Genomic DNA, 17,168 nt, shown 5'->3' on the forward strand with positions numbered 1-17,168 from the left:
CAGTAAGAGGTAAAGCCAGGATTCAGACCCAGGTTCCAAATCCGTGCTCTTCCCCTGCCCCGACCCCCCATCATCTGACATCTTTCTAGATCTCTTTATCTGTAATGAGCACTTCAGTGCCCTGTATTGTATAACTCTGAGAGCCTTTTTTCAATAACAGGAATCACTTTCATTTGGTAGACTGAAAAATCAATATAGACAGCTATTTCAAGATATATTAATATATTAAAGTGACATATTCAGGAGCAAAGGGTAAAGCAGTGTTGGAACCTATACTGCCACACATGAACTCCTAATTCATGTAGGATTTATTCTTTTCAGCCACAAACTAAAAATCAAGTTTATAACCATTTATAATCCAATTCTTATAAATAGTTTAACATAATTTGTTCATTGCATGATTGTAACATTAAAACATGGTAGTCCCCTAAATTATTAACAGTAGGGCAAGGGCTAGGTAACTGTGGTTAATTCAGTCATTAACGTTTGCGTCGTGAAGACTCTTCAGCAACGGATAAGAACGGTACTTAGCCAGTGTGCACGGGTCCGGGTGAGTGGCTGTTTATGGCTGGTGTCCATTCTGATTAGCTACTGCCCATGACTCCTGTGTCAACGCCTGTGCTGTACCAGTTGTTAAGTATCTTTAATAATGCCCTTCTTACAATGCACCATTAAGTGGGTAATAGCAGAAATCAAGTTATATTACACTATGATTACAATCTTGGAGATATGTATACACAAAAACCCCATATATGCACACACACACATAATCGACTTACGCAGCTAGAATTACTGGTGGGTTTCCTCTATCACACACGTTTTCCACAATTTGATACTGATTTTATAATTTGAAGATCAAATATTGGAATCTTTTCTTACAGTACATCTGTCCTGAGTCAGCCACTTTATGACCCTATCCTAGGCTTTTCACTCAATTCTGCTCTTCCCACGAGGGCACAGTTTATGTGCCGAGGCAGTGAAGTGTAATTCCTGGCTGAAAGAGGAGACACAATGACTCTGCTTTGTTTTCAGATAAGATCAAATGCACTGGACTTATTTTATGTGTTTCTATTTTGCCAAGGGTACTACAAATTATATAGACATATGGAAAGACCAAATGCTATCAGCTCCTCTTAATGAAAGTCTGATCCTCTTAAACCCCACAGTTCTCTCAAGTCTTATTTTTCCTATTGGGATGTTACAGACACCCACACATCACTTCAAGGCTGAAAACGCATGCTTAGTACTATCAGATAAAGTACAGTTTCATCAAATATAGGTAAACCTTTCAAATCTTATAAACCCTTGTGATGGTATTATATTTTATGTTTCTCAACCTTCCTAACCACGAGAATTCATCCTTACAATTCAGAGGGATGAAACCGGAATTTTAAAAAATAGGTCCAGGTTTTTTGTTACACGTCCATATGTGTTCAGAATGCTCACTCTTGGGATTTCATTCCATCAACAGGAGTTGACATCAGTTAAACTTACCTTCTTTTCCACTTACCCTGATGAAAGGGGCTATTTTAAAGTGACTTACATCTTTATACCAATAGCTACTTTTTCTCTTTTTGAAATGATCAGCTTCTTAAGAAATTATAGATTCAAAATATAAGGGGTAGCCATGAGGTTATGAATTAAGAAGCAGAAACACCAAAACAGCGGAATATTTCACTATATGTAATAGTTAACACATAAAATCCAATCCAGCTCAGCCATATTAAATGATTTCAAGTTGGATGTCAATTAAATATATTATGTAAGCAAAAGCTGTAGCATATGGCAGGATGATAGGTAATTTGAATTCTTTTCATGCACTGCTTTTCCTGCAGAAGTATCTAACAACATCCCAACACTTGGCTTTTTATCTGGCATTAGCTGTGCAGAAATCCCATTTTGCGCCATCATTGCAAAAGTGTATCACTTATGAAATTGATTCCTGACACATGGTGTTGTAAGAAGGTTAATGGTTAATTAATTTAGCCAGTGGTAGGATTTGCTATGTTTAATAATGCATGAGATGATGGCCTTTTAATTCGTTTATATTTCCAGTAAGACTATAAACTTCTGCAATATTATGAGAAAGATATGTAAAATGATTGTACAGATTAGTTCATGTTTTCAAACACTGGAAGCATTTGCAAATTCAAGAGTAACCAAACAAATGAGCTCAGATATTTAACAACGATGTACTTCATGATGGAAATCCATGCTGAAAACTTAGTTCTCCATAAACCTTAAATGCTCACAACTAAGAGTTTATTTTCTATTAAGAGGGTCTACAAAACTCAGTGATATTGTTTCTCCCTAATTTTTCTAGCCAGATCCAGTGAACAATGGGAGAGCAAAGCCAGGGTTGGAAGAAACAATAATAATAATCTGACCTCCAACATTTGAATGTGCCTCTATTTGCCACCCTTCAATGCCTTTTGAATGGGGAAGATTCGATTCTTTTAGGTGCCCATGGCTGGGTCTTCTTCCAGCCACCTTGATATTCTTTTTGCTCTTAAAACTCCTTGACGGAGCAACCGAGAGTACAGATTGGCATTACAACCTTCTATTTTCCTTCCTACCAAATAAAACCCAGAGCCTCCAAAATGTTAAAAGACACAGTGTCGTCACCTGATCCTTTTCCAACTCAAATGAAAGGCTGTTAAAGAAAACCAAAAAGGAAGAAGGGGAGGAGGAAGAAGGGGAAGTAAGCGGAAGGGAGAAGTGGGGGGATGGGTGGGCAGGGGGAGACCATGCTCACTCAGCAAGAGCCAGGGGAAAACTAGAGAATGGGCAAGATGGGACCAAGGCCCTGCCATCAGGGCAGCAGTAGAGCTGGAGACAGTGCTGGGACGGAGGGAGCCTAGTGCCCGCCACCTTCCCCTCCAGGAGATGGAAGCCCGCAGCGGGAAAGCGCTGTGCACCGGGAGTCCCCGGATTCCCTTTCAGAGCATTTGCAGTTGTAACGTTGGGCGAGAAGGGGCTCAGGTAGGGAGGCTGAGAGACGGTGTGCCCGGCAGCCAGGATGGAACCAGGATGGGGTAAGAGTTGAACCGGCTCATTTGTTTCCGAGGGAAATAAATGACTGTGCGTTTGAGGGCAGTTAGTTAAATTTAGCAGTTAGAGTCTGTCATGCACAACTGGAAATGTGAGCTTTTATTTTATTTTATTTTTTTACATCTTTATTGGAGTATAATTGCTTTACAATGGTGTGTTAGTTTCTGCTTTATAACAAAGTGAATCAGTTATACATATACATATGTTCCCATATCTCTTCCCTCTTGCGTCTCCCTCCCTCCCACCCTCCCTATCCCACCCCTCTAGGTGGTCACAAATCACCGAGCTGATCTCCCTGTGCTATGCGGCTGCTTCCCACTAGCTATCTACCTTACGTTTGGTAGTGTATATATATGTCCATGCCTCTCTCTCACTTCGTCCCAGCTTACCCTTCTCCCTCCCCGTGTCCTCAAGTCCTTTCTCTATGTCTGTGTCTTTATTCCTGTCCTCCCCCTAGGTTCTTCAGAAACTTTTTTTTTTTTTTTAGATTCCATATATATGTGTTAGCATACGGTATTTGTTTTTCTCTTTCTGACTTACTTCATTCTGTATGACACACCCTAGGTCCATCCACCTCACTACAAATAACTCAGAAATGTGAGTTTTTAAACTATGTCTTTAGGCTGTTAATAGGTGAATGGTAATGACAAGGCAATGAGCCTGCCCTGTCTAACCAGAAAACTGAGCTTCCGTTTGGCCTGCACTACTGCAGTACACTGAAGTGTCAAGACCCACCGGAACTGCCGATTGGTCCAAATCAGCCAACTTAGAAAGAACTTTGGACTATTTAAGGGCAAGGCACTATGGAGTTCATCTGGTACAACTCACATTTTGTGTGTGTAGACTTGAAATGCAGAGGGTTAGGGGATTCTTCCAAGGTCACACAAATGATCAGCCTCCGAAGTACATAAAGTACTTTCCCTTCACACATTAAGGCTCCCAGATAAGAAAAATGAAAGCATCCCGGTCATACTTTTAGGAAACTCCTATCCTAACACCTCAGAAGTTATTTATTCTGTGGTGATTATTTAGCACTAGTCTTTAAGGAAGATTCACTGGTGACAACTGAGACATAGTGAATATCAGAATTATGCATATAAAATCCTCCTTTTACAACTAGATGACCAGGAAGACAGGAAGTGTCTGATTTCAGATTGTGGCTCTGACAGATAACTGTGACTGCAGAAATCACACACAATCAGCTAGCTGGTAGCCTCTATTTTATCAGCTATAGGAGTTCTCCAAGGAGAGGAGTTGATGTCTATTGTAAGGTGACAACCATGACTGTAACCTAAATGATATCACAGGCTTCTTAGATGAACATTACTTCTTTCTTTTTTTCTTTTTTCTTTTTTTGTTTTTGCGGTACGCGGGCCTCTCACCGCTGCGGCCTCTCCCGCCGCGGAGCACAGGCTCCGGACGCGCAGGCTCAGCAGCCATGGCTCACGGGCCCAACCGCTCCGCGGCATGTGGGATCTTCCCGGACCAGGGCACGAACCCGTGTCCCCTGCACCGGCAGGCGGACCCCCAACCACCGTGCCACCAGGGAAGCCCACATTACTTCTTTCTTGAATGTACTTCATTGATGGTTAATGAGTGTGGCTTAGAATCAGCTGAGTAATAGATTCAGCTTTGACCTCATCATATATAAGCTTTATTTGGATTTTTTTTAACATATAATAGGTCTTAGAGCCACCTTGCTAAAGTTAACAAGAGTATTCGCAACAACTGTTGTTACCTGCTAGTCCTTGGTTTGCTATCTCATTGGTTTTTCCACCCTGAGTGAAAACTGCCACACAATAATAATTCATCAAGTTATTTGTTCATCCATCCATTCATTCACCAAACATGCATTGCATACTTGAAACGTCCTATACAGTGCTAGGCACTCTGCATAAATGATCTTTCGCCCTTAAAACAATCCTGCAACACAGAGATTTTTGTGTTTCCCATAGTACAGACAGGAGACCAATGAAATCAGGCCTGTGTACAATCAGGGCACTCCAGTCTGCTACCCCAAGAAATGTGAACACGACAAGCCAAATACTATTAATCTCCATATGGACATTTAGTCATATTTGCATAGGAGGTAACTAGCCTTTCTTGTTGGCTAATTTATTTATCTCAAGTTTCCAAGTAAACATTTTTCTCCTGGCATGTCTACCAAACCTTAATGGTTCTTGGTTCAGAAGTGGCAAACACTGTGCAATTCTAAAATAAAGACAGCTGCTAAGGTTGGATACATGATGGTCTATAATACGAATTGTCTGGTCATTTTTGTTTTAAAATATCTGTGTAAAGAGCTGAAATCTTTGGATCAAGAAATGGGAGTGTAAATCTGCTTTAAATTATAGTAACCACTTCTCAAAGGTTTAATTCTCAACTTTTTTCTTAAAGCTATCTTGCTTCAAATCGAACATGCACGCCATGGATGTAACTCAAGTGCCAAGGACAGTGGGCGAATAGACGTCTGATAACTTTTCGAATGTATTTGTCTCAGATGTGTTCTCTGCTAGGAAGCCTGGAGCGTATTACCTGGCAGACAGGTCCACAGGGGGACCTCACCCCCATAATTTCCACCTCCTATTGCTTATGCCCTGTGTAACCCCTTCACCTTTGAGTGCAGGTGGCGCCTGGGACTGGCTTATAAGCCACAGAAGATGGCAAAGGTGATGACATATCACTTTCAAGATTAGGTTATGTTATGTAAATCTCCATCCTTGACTGGAAGAAGAGATTCTCCTTGCTAATTTGAGGAGGTAAGTGGTCATGCTGGACAAGCCCATGTGTCAAGGAAGTGCAGGTGGCATCTAGAAGCTGAAGGTGACCTCCAGACAACAGCAAGCCACAAGCTGGGACCCTCATCAAATAGCCCCAGGAAATAAATCCTGCCGACAACCTAAGTGAGCGTGGAAATGGATTCTCCCCCCACCCCCAGTTGAGCCCCCAGACGAGAATGCAACTAGCCAAGGCCTGACTCTGAGTCTTGTGCCCAGGCTCCCAAGCCATGGAAGCTGAGAGAGACGTGTGTTGTTCTAAGTCATTTCTGTGATTAGTTACACAGCAATTAAAAAACTAACCTAAGTGCTCATTTGGTGGTTTTGCAGCCTCATATGCTTACCTTTCCATCCCCCTCACTGGGCTGTGAGCTAGCTTACAGAATGGGACTGGACTGTGTCTTGGTTTACTTTTGTTCCCCACTCCCCCTGGTGTTTAGCACACTTACGTGACACACAGACAGTCGGGAAGTGTGCGCTGAATGAATAATCCAGTGAACGGACAAATGAATGAATATGGCACCTTAGCATTCGGTGTCTGTATCAACCACACGCCGCTTTTTCCTCTTAATATCTCTTGGTTAATCAACGTGCTGAGGAAACTGAAACTATTTCCTTTTCTAAGCAAGTCGTTTGTCTTCATTAAAATGGAGCTGCTGTCCTATTTTCTGGTCATACTGTTTGATTAGACCCTTCTGGAATATTTTGTAGAATTCTCCGTGGTTTTCACTAGCCTACATAATTCTGTGCCATCAGCTACTTCGATGAGCTAGCTAGTTTTCTCCAACTAATTATTTCAAATGCTAGGCACCAATTCCTGAGGCTCCCCATTAACTCCTTTCTATGAAGGGAATCTGCACAAATTTCCTTTCTCTGAACCAATTTAAATCCACACGACGAGAACTTGATTTCTTATTCTGTCGTTAGCAATAATAATTAGATTCAGACTTTTAGACGATGAAAGCACTTTATACCAATTATTTTATCTGTGTTATACCCAGAGGTAGGCTTGCTACGTAATCCCCATTTTTTGGATAAGAAAAGAGAGGCCGACAATGTTTTTGGAAGTAACCTGTAGGTTATTTATTTTCTCAATCAACAATTTATTAAGCACTGAGAATATGTGGAGAATGGTATTTAGAAAAAATGAAAGGAAGGAAGAAAGGAAGGGAGGGAGGGAGGAAGGAAAGAGGGAAGGAAGGAAGAAAGGGAGGGAGGGAGGGAGGGAGGGAGGAAGATGTGTCTTGCCTGCCTTATTAAATTATAAGTTCTCCATAGTTTCATCTGTGTTTTTTCAGTTTTACTTCTTCTACTAGCAATTCCACAAGAAAAGCTGGGCATAAGGCTTCATCACCTTACAGCTAGAAAAATACAGCAGACTTCTGCTTGTCTTAGTGCTTCTGGGTTTTCCCAGCCTCTGTTTATCCATCTCAGGATTTGGAGAATATTTTGTTAAGCTCAATCTTATTGCTTCTGAGGTTCCTACAGTGATTTCCTGTGACTAATATTTAAGATACAATCATTCTTGCTTGGTTAAAAACCCTTTTAGACATTTCATTCACCCTTCCTTCCCAATCTAATATCCTCTGTTAATGTCTTCCTTATTTCATAACCAGGAATTCTCTACATCAACTGTGATGACTAGCTTATTGCCCCTTTAAGCAAAACTTCTCCTCCACTTGTTTTCTGTACACCATCTCTTCAAGCCAACATGCCCTCCTGGCTCATGCAGGACAACCTGACTTCTCTCTCCTCCTATAAACGCAGGTACAACATTTACCTCTGATTCACCTTTTCCTCCTCAATTAGGCCTTAACTCTTTGCCTCTCATACACCTGAACTTTTTCATTTTGCTGCATTTATACCAGTGGTCCCTGAACCAGCAGTATTAGCATCACCTAGAAACACACATTCTTGGACCCCACCTCAAATATACTGCATCAGAAGTACTGAGGGCAGATCCCAGAAAACCATTTTAAAAAGCCCTCCATGTGATTCTGATGCCCTTTAAAGTCTGAGAGCAAATGACTGATATGTGTAAATATAAGTAAAAACACATACAAACATAACACACACACACAAACACAAATTTCCAAAAGGGTATGTCCCTGAAAAAAATTAGATCCCCATTTAGATCGTAAGCTATTTCAGACGGCAGGAAGCATATGATAAAATTTCACTAGTATTATGAGTGTTTTTCTAACACCCATAGCACCTAGAGCAGTATTTTGCACATATTTTGTACTTAACTACATGTTTAGCTAAATGCCACTTGTTCCTTTATCCCACCTTGGCTTATTAACAAAGCATATTCGACCAAAAGGGTACAAAGGGAAGAAAATAAATGAAGCACGTTATTCTTATTAAGTATGTATTTGCAGCTCTGATTAAGTCTAGGAAAACCAAAATTAGTTCTGCACACAGAGCTCTTGCCCTAGGGCTCCTGTGTACCTTCTATAGCTATACCTTCTTCAAAAGGTTCCAGTCAAACTGAGCTATTTGTGTCTCCCCAGCAGTATCTCTAAGCTGTACCTTCTACCTGGGATGCCCTCTGTTCCTTACCTGCTTGCATAACTCCTCTGTATCCTTCAAGGTTCACCTTCAAGAAGCTTCTCTGCCCCCCATTCCATCATAGTGAGACACCCCTCCCTCGTGCTCCCGGGGTACCCTCTATTTATCCCTATCCTGGCACTCACTACACTATATTACAAAATCACCTCCACCTGTCTGTCTGTCTGCTCCACTACACTGAATAGTAAGCACCCTGAAGACAGACAGGTCTCACGGAGGTGTTCTATTCTGCTTGTCCTGTAAGTTGTTGACCAGGAAAAAAAAATGGCTAAGATTTGATATTAGATGTAATTCAGTTTTCTATGCTTTAATTTCCTCAACAAGCAAACATGAATGTATTTTATGCCAGCAACCTATGTAGTTCAGAATTAGAATATGCAGTTCACGTCTGCTGGTCCCTGAAGGGATCGGGGACCCCCGAGGCAGTTTCGGTTCCCTCCTGATGTCCAGGGGACACTGACACTGCCTTTCTTCAGCAGCTACACCAGCGATCCAGAAGCATAAATGTCAGACTTGGGAGAAGCTCCGGCACAGGTTGTGTTGTATTTTCAAGCACGACCTGCAGCTCCCGTGGGAAAGTTTGCACATGGCTGCTTCCCATGAGGACAGCCTCCTTGACTGCGCACTGCATGGGCTCCACTCAAATCTATGCAAATGATGGGTCACTGCGCTCAGGGGAGGAAAAGCTCCTTTTCCTGTGATTGGTGCTTCCTAATCACCTAACAGGGCACTGGGGCACGCAGAGGAGAAAAGACAAACAAATACCTTTGGGTGATCATCTTCCAGGCCGATGAACCCCATCCCACTGCTCAGGACAGAGAACAATTTGTTCAGGACACCACCAAGCACTAGCGACTTGGTTGCCTACAAAAGGAAACCATCCCATAATTGCTGCAGCATTTAGAGCTAATTCCTGTTCTCCTTCACAGTCTCTGGCATCCTGTCCTACAGGACACAAGGCTGCAGAGAGGGCAGCCTGATGGCAAAGCCATGTAGGCACGGGACCCCAAGAGCTGTGCGCAGTGCCAGGAAATATAGTGGCTCCGGGAACAGCCCAGAGATTCCTTAGGAACTGTCATCCCTCTGAGAAGATGACCTTCCCATCCTGTGGGCATCCGTCTCCTCATAGCTTGTTCCTAAGCGTCTGAAGATGCCAAATTTAACATTTTTCCTCATGTATTCTTAAATGAAGATATTCTCCTCATTTAAGAAACTGCTTATCTTGATGAAATCAGGAGAGATTTTCTGCATATATTCATAAACATATTCTGTCTCTCAGTTGTGAGGGGAGGAAAGCTAAAATGAGGGTTTAAAATGGCATCTGGTTAGCAGCCCCCAGTGCAGTTCCTCATCCGTGAAAACTCAGAGGAAGAAGAAAACCCTCCCGGCTGACAACCATGACTACAGGCACCCTAACATTTCAACGGGATGTTTGGTTGCTAATCACTGGACAGGTGATGCTTGGTGGAGAGAATCCAACCTAGGAAATGCTGGCTGATGGAAGATGGCAGAGGAAGGGGAGGATAGCTACTCCTCTGGCCCCAGACACCTCTGTCTCAGGGACCCAAGACCTGCACAAGTCAGAAATTTAACAGCACAAGAGTGAGGAAGTCATGACCCAAAAGGACTAGAGCTAAGTATCAAAACCAATGAGAATAGATATGGATCTAAATAATGGTTGTACCATTATTTGCAAAATGGGGCAGCTTTCCTTACATGGTAAGGAAAACAAGACCCGTATATATGCTGTCTACAAGAGACCCACTTCAGACCTAGGGACATATACAGACTGAAAGTGAGGGGATGGAAAAAGATATTCCATACAAATGGAAATCAAAAGAAAGCTGGAGTAGCAATTCTCATATCAGACAAAATAGACTTTAAAATAAAGACTATTACAAGAGACAAAGAAGGACACTACATAATGATCAAGGGATCGATCCAAGAAGAAGATATAACAATTGTAAATATTTATGCACCCAACATAGGAGCACCTCAATACATAAGGCAAATGCTAACAGCCATAAGTGGAAATCGACAGTAACACAATCACAGTAGGGGACTTTAACAACCCACTTTCACCAATGGACAGATCATCCAAAATGAAAATAAATAAGTAAACACAAGCTTTAAATAACACATTAAACAGGATGGACTTAATTGATATTTATAGGACATTCCATCCAAAGACAACAGAATACACTTTCTTCTCAAGTGCTCATGGAACATTCTCCAGGATAGCCCATATCTTGGATCACAAGTCAAGCCTTGGTAAATTTAAGAAAATTGAAATCGAATAAAGCATCTTTTCCGACCACAACGCTGTGAGACTAGATATCAATTACAGGAAAAAAATCTCTAAAAAATACAAACACATGGAGGCTAACCAACACACTACTTAATAACCAAGAGATTCCTGAGGAAACCAAAAAATACCTAGAAACAAATGACAATGAAAACACGAGGACCCTAAACCTATGGGACGCAGCAAAAGCAGTTCAGAGGGAAGTTTACAGCAATACAATCCTACCTCAAGGAAAAAGAATCGTCTCAAATAAACAACATAACCTTACACCTAAAGCAATAAGAGAAAGAAGAACAAAAAACACCCCCAAAGTTAGCAGAAGGAAAGAAATCATAAAACTCAGATCAGAAATAAATGAAAAAGAAATGAAGGAAAGGATAGCAAAGATCAATAAAACTAAAAGCCGGTTCTTTGAGAAGATAAACAAAATTGATAAACCATTAGCCAGACTCATCAAGAAAAAGAGGAAGGGGACTCAAATCAATAAAGTTAGAAATGAAAAAGGAGAAGTTACGACAGACACCACAGAAATACAAAGCATCAGAAGAGACAACTACAAGCAACTCTATGCCAACAAAATGGACAATCTGGAAGAAATGGACAAATTCTTAGAAAGGTATAACCTTCCAAGACTGAACCAGGAAGAAACAGAAAATATGAACAGACCAATCACAAGTAATGAAATTGAAACTGTGATTAAAAATCTTCCAACAAAAAAAAGCCCAGGACCAGATTGCTTCACAGGTGAATTCTATCAAACATTTTGAGAAGAGCTAACACCCATCCTTCTCAAACTCTTCCAAAACATTGCAGAGGAAGGAACACTCCCAAACTCATTCTATGAGGCCACCATCACCCTGATACCAAAATGACAGAAATATACTACGAAAATGAAAATTATAGACCAATATCACTGATGAAAACAGATGCAAAAATCCTCAACAAAATACTAGCAAACAGAATCCAACAACACATTAAAAAGATCATACACCATGATCAAGTGGGATTCATCCCAGGGATGCAAGAATTCTTCAATATATGCAAATCAATCAATGTGATAAACCATATTAACAAATTGAAGAATAAACACCATATGATCATCTCAATAGATGCAGAAAAAGCTTTTGACAAAATTCAACACCCATTTATCATAAAAACTCTCCAGAAAGTGGGAATAGAGGGAACATACGTCAACATAATAAAGGCCATATATGACACACCCACAGCAAACATCATTCTCAATGGTGAAAAACTGAAAGCATTTCCTCTAAGATCAGGAACAAGACAAGGATGTCCACTCTCACCATTATTCAACATACTTTTGGAAGACCTAGCCATGGCAATCAGGGAAGAAAAAGAAAGAAAAGGAATACAAATTGGAAAAGAAGAAGTAAAACTGTCACTGTTTGCAGATGACATGGTACAATACATAGACAATCCTAAAGATGCCACCAGAAAACTACTAGAGCTAATCCATGAATTTGGTAAAGCAGAAGGATACAAAATTAATGCACAGAAATCTCTTGCATTCCTATACACTAATGATGAAAAATCTGAAAGAGAAATTAAGGAAACACTCTCATTTACCACTGCAACAAAAAGAATAAAATACCTAGGAATAAAACTACCTAGGGAGATGAAAGACCTGTATGCAGAAAACTATAAGACATTGATGAAAGAAATTAAAGATGATACAAACAGATGGAGAGATATACCATGTTCTTGGATTGGAAGAATCAATACTGTGAAAATGACTATACTACCCAAAGCAATCTACAGATTCAATGCAATCCCTATCAAATTACCAGTGGCATTTTTTACAGAACTAGAACAATAAATCTTAAAATCTGTATAGAGATACAAAAGACCCTGAATAGCCAAAGCAGTCTTGAGGGTAAAAAACGGAGCTGGAGGAATCAGACTCCCTGACTTGAGACTACTCTACAAAGCTACAGTAATCAAGACAATATGGTACTGGCACAAAAACAGAAACATAGATCAATGGAACAGGATAGAAAGCCCAGAGATAAACCCACGCACCTATGGTCAACTAATCTATGACAAAGAAGGCAAGGATATACAATGGAGAAACGACAGTCTTTTCAATACGTGGTGCTGGGAAAACTGGACAGCTACATGTAAAAGAATGAAATTAGAACACTCCCTAACACCGTACACAAAAATAAACTCAAAATGGATTAAAGACCTAAATTTAAGGCCAGACACTGTAAAACTCTTAGAGGAAAACACAGGCAGAACACTCCATGACATAAATCACAGCAAGATCCTTTTTGACCCACCTCCTAAAATAATGGATATAAAAACAAAAAAAGCAAGTGGGACCTAATGAAACTTAAAAGCTTTTGCACAGCAAAGGAAAACATAAACAAGACGAAAAGACAACCCTCAGAATGGGAGAAAATATTTGCAAATGAAGCAACTGACAAAGGATTAATCTCCAAAATTTACAAGCAGCTCATGCAGCTCAATATGCAAAAAATAAACAACCCAATCCAAAAATGGGCAGAAAACCTAAACTGACATTTCTCCAAAGAAGATATACAGATGGCCAACAAACACATGAAAGAATGCTCAACATCACTAATCATTAGAGAAATGCAAATCAAAACTACAAATGAGGTATCACCTCACACCAGTCAGAATGGCCATCATCAAAAACTCTATAAACAATAAATGCTGGAGAAGGTGTGGAGAAAAGAGAATCCTCTTGCACTGTTGGTATGGAGGTTCCTTCAAAAACTAAAAAAAGAACTACCATACGACCCAGCAATCCCACTACTGGGCATATGCCCTGAGAAAACCATAATTCAAAAAGAGTCATGTACCACAATGTTCATTGCAGCTCTATTTACAATAGCCAGGACACAGAAGCAACCTAAGTGTCCATCGACAGATGAATGGATAAAGAAGATGTGGCACATATATACAATGGAATATTACTCAGCCATAAAAAGAAACGAAATTGAGTCATTTGTAGTGAGGTGGATGCACCTAGAGTCTGTCATACAGAGTGAAGTAGTCAGAAAGAGAAAGACAAATACCGTATGCTAACACATATATATGGAATCTAAAAAAAGAAAAAATGGTTATGAAGAACCTAGGGGCAGGACAGGAATAAAGACGCAGACATAGAGAATGGATTTGAGGACATGGGGAGGAGGAAGGGTAAGCTGGGACGAAGTGAGAGAGTGGCATGGACATATATATACACTACCAAATGTAAAACAGATAGCTAGTGGGAAGCAGCCGCATAGCACAGGGAGATCAGCTCAGGGCTTTGTGACCACCTAGAGGGGTGGGATAGGGAGGGTGGAAGGGAGACACAAGAGGGAGGGGATATGCGGATGTATGTATATGTATAGGTGATTCACTTTGTTACAAAGCAGAAACTAACACACCATTGTAAAGCAATTATACTCCAATAAAGATGTTAAAAAAAGAAAAAGAAAAGTTCCCCATTAGGAACCGAAATTTTCAGTGTTATAACTCCAATTGTGAAAAGAACATCAATATACTATTCCACAAACTCTGAGCCCTGGCACAAGGACAGAAAAACAGAACTACAGATCTCCCAAATAACAGAGCTAAATGACAGCCAGTCCTTTCTGAATCTTAATGTCATTCCAGATGAAAAAACAGACTGCCAGGGAAAAAAAGTTCCACAGCGATGCCTGGATTTATGAGTAATCATGGTACTAAATATTTATAAAGCAGGGGAAGTGTACAGAGTGTCCATCATTCTGTAAAATTGTGCCTGCCAAAACATTTAGAAAAGCCTAAAGAAATGCTCTACTCGGCCCCATGATTAGGGCCATGGTTGGAATACAGTCACAGTTTTATCATTTACAATTTCCTTCAAACTGGGGTCATCTTTTGATTTAGAAAATAAAAGCATCAAAGATGAAAGGTTTCCTCTTTTTCTTATCTCCCATTTAATCACTGAATATATTCAGTCCTTGTTCATTTTTATATGTGAGCAAAACGTCAAGGCTCAGAAAGACTCAAAGCTGTTAAGATGGTCCTTTTTGATAAACACAGATGAAGGCAACCTGGCATTCCCTTATACATGTACTAACTGCACAAGTACTACATGGCTGTCATCAAAATTTTAAATAGTGGTAAGGGAAAGAAAAAACAAAACAAAATAAAACCGAAACTGCCTCAAATGCCACCATTCAGAGATATTCACTGCTGATTTGGGAAGTGATATGTTTCTTCATCCTTGCTCTTGTAGGCATCAACAGTTCTTTTCTTTTCTTCTTTTTATTGACATATAGTTCACATATAAGATAGTTCTTTTTTTTTTTTTTTTTTTGTGGCCGCGCTGCACGGCATGTGGGATCTTAGTTCCCCAGCCAGGGATCGATCCCGTGCCCCCTGCATTGAAAGAGCAGAGTCTTAACCACTGGACCACCAGGGAAGTCCCAGTTCTTTTTTTTAAATTAAGAGTAGTGAGATTTAATTTCCATGCATTGATATTTGGTTTTGTCCCTACGTTTTATGGCACTCTGCAATTTGGAAAGGGAGGTCATCCTGAAGACCTCTCACACCCGGCCCTTCCTCTCCACCCTGCCTCTGTCCAGGTACAGGCCCGGATCATCTGTCCCTGGACCACTCCTCCCTGGTCTCCTTGAGTTCCCCCTCTCCGCACTCACACCCACTCTTCGCACTGCCTCTCGGGCACTCTTATTCAACTCACAAATCTGAGTCATTCCCGGCCATGCATTTCCTTAGGCCCAAATGCTTGCCTGGCAGTGGGCCCCGGAGGACCTATTCCTGCTGGCTTCCTGCACATCAGGCCTCTGAATTCACACTGCTATTCCCTCTCTGTCTGTCCCCCCTCATGAACTCTGCTGTGCCTTCCGGTCTGTCTTCTCTTCCTCCACCACCTTTCTGATGTCCCAAGCAAACTATACATTTGCCCCAGAGGCTCACTTTCTCTGTACACGCCTCCTTCATAGCATCTTACAAACACCTGCTTCAGTGTTGATCTCCCCACCCGACGGCAGCTCTTGGAAAGAAGGGATGTGGGGTCTTCACAGGTTGGTATGTACAGCACTTTACAAGGTATGCGGCGTGCAGCAAATAGTCAGTGAAAGCATTACCTGAATACATTAATTTTTTTCCCCAACTTAATTGACAAATATAATTGTCTATATTTAAAGTGTACAATGTGACGATCTGATATATGTATACACTGTGGAATAATTACCAAGATCAAGATAATCACACATGCATCATCTCACACAATTAACTCTTTTTCTTTCTTCCTTTTTTTATTTTGAGATGAGAATGCTTAAGGTCTACTTTCAGCAACTTTCAAGTATATGATACCATATTAATAACTATAGTCACCATTAGATCCTCAGAACTTATTCTTACAACTGAACATTTGTACCCTTTGACCTACATCCTCCCATTTCCCCCTCCCCCTGGCCCCGGGCAATGACCCTTCTATTCTGTTGCCATGAATTTGGCTTTTTTTCCCCCTTAGATTCCACAAATAAGTGACACCATGCAGTATCTGTCTTTCTCTGTCCAGGTTATCTCACTTAGTATAATGCCATCCAGGTTCATCCATGCTGTCACAAAAGGCAGGACTTCCTTCTTTTTTAATGGATGAATTTATATATACATATATATATATCAGTTATATATATATTTTTTCTCACATTTTCTTCAACTCTTCATCTGTTGATGGACACATAGGTTGTTTCCGTATCTCACCTATTGTAAATAATGCTGCAATGAACGTGAGAGTGCAATATTTCTGTGATATTCTGTTTTCATTTCCTTTGGATGTATACCCAGAAGTAGAATTGCTGGACGGTACACAAGGGTTCCCTTTACCCACACGCTTTTGTTATTTCTTGTCTTCTCGATAAAAGATAACCTAACAGGTGTGAGGTGATACCTCGTGATCTTGATTTGCATTTCCCTGATTAGTGATGTTGAGTACATTTTCATGTGCCTGTTGGTCATTTGTACGTCTTTAGAAAAAAATGTCTATTCAGATCCTTTGCTCATTTTTAATTGGGTTATTTGGGTTTTTGTTATTGAGTTGTATGAGTTCATGTATATTTTGGATATTAATCTCCCATCAGATATGTGGTTTGCAAATATTTTCTCCCATTCCATAAGCTTTTTCATTTTCTTGATGGTTTCCTTTGCTGTGCAGAAGCTTTTTGGTTTGATGTGTGCAGTCTCACTTATTTTTCTTTTGTTGCCTGTGCTGTTGGCGTCAAATCCAAAAAAATCATTGCTGAGACCAGTGCCAAAGACAGGACCCCCCCTGTGTTTTCTTCTCGAACTTTTATAGCTTCAGTTCTTGAATTTAAGTCTTTAATACAGTTTGAGTTCATTTGGGGGTATGGTGTAAGATACTGTCCAGTTCCATTCTTCTGCATGTGGCTGTCCAATTTTCCCAGCACCATTTACTGGAG

At 40.6% G+C, this 17,168-nt stretch overlaps 1 protein-coding gene across 1 annotated transcript in view; it reads right to left on the reverse strand.

Moving 5' to 3' along the window:
- The window catches only part of MTUS2 (microtubule associated scaffold protein 2), a 507,586-nt gene that overhangs the window by 253,970 nt on the left and 236,448 nt on the right, over positions 1 to 17,168 (reverse strand). The gene's annotated exons all lie outside the window — the stretch shown is intronic.

The sequence above is a fragment of the Monodon monoceros genome, unplaced genomic scaffold (assembly GCF_005190385.1).
Source record: "Monodon monoceros isolate NGI ecotype Baffin Bay Population unplaced genomic scaffold, NGI_Narwhal_1 Super_Scaffold_8, whole genome shotgun sequence".
Lineage (NCBI taxonomy): Eukaryota > Metazoa > Chordata > Mammalia > Artiodactyla > Monodontidae > Monodon > Monodon monoceros.